Here is a 5,000-nt window from a genome sequence, read left to right as displayed (position 1 = left end):
GCACCTTAACCTAAGTTACACTGCACCTTAACCTAACTTACACTGCACCTTAACCTAACTTACACTGCACCTTAACCTAACTTACACTGCACCTTAACCTAACTTACACTGCACCTTAACCTAACTTACACTGCACCTTAACCTAACTTACACTGCACCTTAACCTAACTTACACTGCACCTTAACCTAACTTACACTGCACCTTAACCTAACTTACACTGCACCTTAACCTAACTTACACTGCACCTTAACCTAACTTACACTGCACCTTAACTGTCACATGTAACGTCACAGGAATGTAGCTTTGCCTAACAGCAACCCTCTGAACATAGTTCACTGCTTGGATCCTCTGGTGTCATGTGTATTTCTTGATGCCATGGTGCGTACCCTCACATAAAGGTCTTTCGAGTGTTGCGTACTTTCTACACAGTCCCGCTAACCACTGGAAGGGTGTACCGCTACAGAACGAATATCGCCCTCCCCTCCTGCCCTTCCAAGCTGGTCGGTCAGGCGTTTGTTTGTGAAATGAGCCTTGCAGCTGTTCAGTTGCATTCGGTTGTCGATGCAGTCAGTGTACGTTGTGGTACGGCCTGTGTGGACTGTCCGCTGATGTACGCGTAACCCACACTGATCATCCGTCGTTACGTACTGAGTGACATAATGTGGCACATGCTTGACCGTACACCGGCTGCGCCCTACAATGGCGAATCATAAGGGCCATATGTTGTGCACGATGCTACTTGTCTCGTCTCCCCATTACAGCGAGATTGCACTGTTGTACGCCGTACAGACATGTGGTAAGTAGGTACGGACGAAAGTATTGCATGTTGGCCCCCCCCCCCCCCCTCCTCCCTCTGCCGGGAATCAGCGTGAGCCGTCTGTTGATGTAGCGACGAGGGTTTTCCTATTTAATCGTATTGCCCCACACAACATGATAGCACGGTGGACCGCGTTCCACATCTGCGACATGCTACAGAGGCCGGTTGACAGTCGACCGCGCAAGGGACATTGCACACGTGCGCGGACCATCTTCCACGTGTTCTCTCGTGTACATGCCGCAGTGTGTATGTGGGCTGATGTAGCGTGTCGTGACACATAACATGCAGGCATGCCAGAATCGTAGATTTCGCAAATGTAGATTGACGTATACGTTTGCTGCCAAAGATCCGCAAATGAACTGGAAATCAGTTGTTGAGCGGTTGTTCGCGCTGCAGGTGCATCGGTGATAGCGACGATCGGTACATCTGTGAACCGGTTGTTTCGGCGGTACCCGCCATGCCCCCGAACCTGAGTTGGCCATGTGGGTATGAAGCGATACGAGGCTGTGGCTTGGCGGGACAGTCCCCGGCCGGTGAGGGGGGGCCGCCCGGCGTGCTGGCCGCGCGCTGCGTGAGCGCACGCACTACAGCCGGCTGGTGGGGGGCGCCCAGTGGCAGGAGCGCCGGCCGACGGGCCCGGCTGGCGTCCCAGCTATGCGCCGGCGCACCCTGCGCGCGGCGCCAGGCGGCCAAAGTGGGTTCTGCCGAGCCCGGTGCGAAGCGCGGTGGACATCTGCAGTGTGCTGGTCCGATTGCGGACTGTGTGCGTTGAGGATGCGCCGCCGCCCGGCACTCGGCGTCGCGACGCCGTCTGCTGCTCGGTCGCCCCCAGCGGTTCTCGCAGGTGGTTTGTATCGCAGCTCTGCGGACGTGTTGGCGCGTGCGCTGTGCTGGGAGAGTTCGCTTCTGCACCCAAGTGGGGCTTTGCCCTTCTGTGGCGCTGGCGTTGGAGCTGCCGGTCACCGTAGGTGGCGCGTGTTGTTTCCCGCCGGCAATGCCACGACAGCACGCTCCCGGGCCTCTGTCGGCAGCGGCAAGCTCAGTTGGGAGCACGGGTGTTCGCACTGAAAGCGTCTACTCGCCTATCTCCGGGCGATTGCGCCTCTCTCGAACCCGACCAAGTACTTAGGACGGCGCTGCGCGCCGCCGGGACCTGAGAGGGTTTCGAGGTGTATCGTGCAGGGGAGCTCAGCCTCCTCCTGTTTGCAGAATAATTGAGCGGACGCTTGCGTGTTCGCGCGGGCCCTCGGGACACACTCCCGGGCGGCCGGCTGCTCAGCTCTCGTTGACGCAGCTCCCTGGTTGATCCTGCCAGTAGTCATATGCTTGTCTCAAAGATTAAGCCATGTATGTCTCAGTACAAGCCGCATTAAGGTGAAACCGCGAATGGCTCATTAAATCAGTTATGGTTCCTTAGATCGTACCCACGTTACTTGGATAACTGTGGTAATTCTAGAGCTAATACATGCAAACAGAGTCCCGACCAGAGATGGAAGGGACGCTTTTATTAGATCAAAACCAATCGGATTGGCTCGTCTGGTCCGTTTGCCTTGGTGACTCTGAATAACTTTGGGCTGATCGCACGGTCCTCGTACCGGCGACGCATCTTTCAAATGTCTGCCTTATCAACTGTCGATGGTAGGTTCTGCGCCTACCATGGTTGTAACGGGTAACGGGGAATCAGGGTTCGATTCCGGAGAGGGAGCCTGAGAAACGGCTACCACATCCAAGGAAGGCAGCAGGCGCGCAAATTACCCACTCCCGGCACGGGGAGGTAGTGACGAAAAATAACGATACGGGACTCATCCGAGGCCCCGTAATCGGAATGAGTACACTTTAAATCCTTTAACGAGTATCTATTGGAGGGCAAGTCTGGTGCCAGCAGCCGCGGTAATTCCAGCTCCAATAGCGTATATTAAAGTTGTTGCGGTTAAAAAGCTCGTAGTTGGATTTGTGTCCCACGCTGTTGGTTCACCGCCCGTCGGTGTTTAACTGGCATGTATCGTGGGACGTCCTGCCGGTGGGGCGAGCCGAAGGCGTGCTTGCGCGTCCCGAGGCGGACCCCGTTGAAATCCTACCAGGGTGCTCTTAGTTGAGTGTCTCGGTGGGCCGGCACGTTTACTTTGAACAAATTAGAGTGCTTAAAGCAGGCAAGCCCGCCTGAATACTGTGTGCATGGAATAATGGAATAGGACCTCGGTTCTATTTTGTTGGTTTTCGGAACCCGAGGTAATGATTAATAGGGACAGGCGGGGGCATTCGTATTGCGACGTTAGAGGTGAAATTCTTGGATCGTCGCAAGACGAACAGAAGCGAAAGCATTTGCCAAGTATGTTTTCATTAATCAAGAACGAAAGTTAGAGGTTCGAAGGCGATCAGATACCGCCCTAGTTCTAACCATAAACGATGCCAGCCAGCGATCCGCCGCAGTTCCTCCGATGACTCGGCGGGCAGCCTCCGGGAAACCAAAGCTTTTGGGTTCCGGGGGAAGTATGGTTGCAAAGCTGAAACTTAAAGGAATTGACGGAAGGGCACCACCAGGAGTGGAGCCTGCGGCTTAATTTGACTCAACACGGGAAACCTCACCAGGCCCGGACACCGGAAGGATTGACAGATTGATAGCTCTTTCTTGATTCGGTGGGTGGTGGTGCATGGCCGTTCTTAGTTGGTGGAGCGATTTGTCTGGTTAATTCCGATAACGAACGAGACTCTAGCCTGCTAACTAGTCGCGTGACATCCTTCGTGCTGTCAGCGATTACTTTTCTTCTTAGAGGGACAGGCGGCTTCTAGCCGCACGAGATTGAGCAATAACAGGTCTGTGATGCCCTTAGATGTTCTGGGCCGCACGCGCGCTACACTGAAGGAATCAGCGTGTCTTCCTAGGCCGAAAGGTCGGGGTAACCCGCTGAACCTCCTTCGTGCTAGGGATTGGGGCTTGCAATTGTTCCCCATGAACGAGGAATTCCCAGTAAGCGCGAGTCATAAGCTCGCGTTGATTACGTCCCTGCCCTTTGTACACACCGCCCGTCGCTACTACCGATTGAATGATTTAGTGAGGTCTTCGGACTGGTACGCGGCATCGACTCTGTCGTTGCCGATGCTACCGGAAAGATGACCAAACTTGATCATTTAGAGGAAGTAAAAGTCGTAACAAGGTTTCCGTAGGTGAACCTGCGGAAGGATCATTACCGACTAGACTGCATGTCTTTCGATGTGCGTGTCGTGTCGCGCAACACGCTACCTGTACGGCAGTAGCCGTGCGCCGCGTGCGGAACCACGCGTGCCTCTCAAAACTAGCGCAAGTGTTGTTGTGTGGTACGAGCGCTGAAGCTCTGGAGCGGCTGGCCTGCGGCACCTGGCGCCTGGCGCCGGTTTTGAATGACTTTCGCCCGAGTGCCTGTCCGCTCCGGTGTGGAGCCGTACGACGCCCATCGGCCGTCAGGCCGTTGGACACAAAGTAATGGAACAGGGGCCGTCAAACGCCTCAGTCCCGCCTCTGCAACTGTCTTGAAAGAGACGGTGGAGAACTGAAAAGATAAAGATCACCCAGGACGGTGGATCACTCGGCTCGTGGGTCGATGAAGAACGCAGCAAATTGCGCGTCGACATGTGAACTGCAGGACACATGAACATCGACGTTTCGAACGCACATTGCGGTCCATGGATTCCGTTCCCGGGCCACGTCTGGCTGAGGGTCGGCTACGTATACTGAAGCGCGCGGCGTTTGTCCCGCTTCGGGCGCCTGGGAGTGTCGTGGTCGCCTGTGTGGCCGGCCGCGTCTCCTTAAACGTGCGATGCGCGCCCGTCGCCTGGCGGTTCGCATACCGGTGCTTTCTCGGTAGCGTGCACAGCCGGCTGGCGGTGTGGCGTGCGACACCTCGTACAACGACCTCAGAGCAGGCGAGACTACCCGCTGAATTTAAGCATATTACTAAGCGGAGGAAAAGAAACTAACAAGGATTCCCCCAGTAGCGGCGAGCGAACAGGGAAGAGTCCAGCACCGAACCCCGCAGGCTGCCGCCTGTCGTGGCATGTGGTGTTCGGGAGGGTCCACTACCCCGACGCCTCGCGCCGAGCCCAAGTCCAACTTGAATGAGGCCACGGCCCGTAGAGGGTGCCAGGCCCGTAGCGGCCGGTGCGAGCGTCGGCGGGACCTCTCCTTCGAGTCGGGTTGCTTGAGAG

At 56.0% G+C, this 5,000-nt stretch overlaps 3 non-coding genes across 3 annotated transcripts in view; all 3 read left to right on the top strand.

The window, feature by feature from the left end:
- Positions 1-2,113: 2,113 nt before the first annotated feature.
- LOC126318402 (small subunit ribosomal RNA) lies at positions 2,114-4,006 on the top strand. The gene has a single exon (XR_007557278.1). It is a non-coding gene; the product is annotated as a small subunit ribosomal RNA (ribosomal RNA).
- A 355-nt stretch (positions 4,007-4,361) lies between these two features.
- LOC126318379 (5.8S ribosomal RNA) lies at positions 4,362-4,516 on the top strand. Its single transcript, XR_007557258.1, has one exon. It is a non-coding gene; the product is annotated as a 5.8S ribosomal RNA (ribosomal RNA).
- A 188-nt stretch (positions 4,517-4,704) lies between these two features.
- LOC126318406 (large subunit ribosomal RNA) overlaps positions 4,705-5,000 on the top strand; it is a 4,222-nt gene continuing 3,926 nt past the window's right edge. The window contains exon 1 of the ribosomal RNA XR_007557281.1: positions 4,705-5,000. This exon is cut by the window's right edge and continues 3,926 nt beyond it. This is a non-coding gene — a ribosomal RNA (large subunit ribosomal RNA).

The sequence above is a fragment of the Schistocerca gregaria genome, unplaced genomic scaffold (assembly GCF_023897955.1).
Source record: "Schistocerca gregaria isolate iqSchGreg1 unplaced genomic scaffold, iqSchGreg1.2 ptg000667l, whole genome shotgun sequence".
Lineage (NCBI taxonomy): Eukaryota > Metazoa > Arthropoda > Insecta > Orthoptera > Acrididae > Schistocerca > Schistocerca gregaria.
This window is presented reverse-complemented; position numbering and strand designations above follow the sequence as displayed.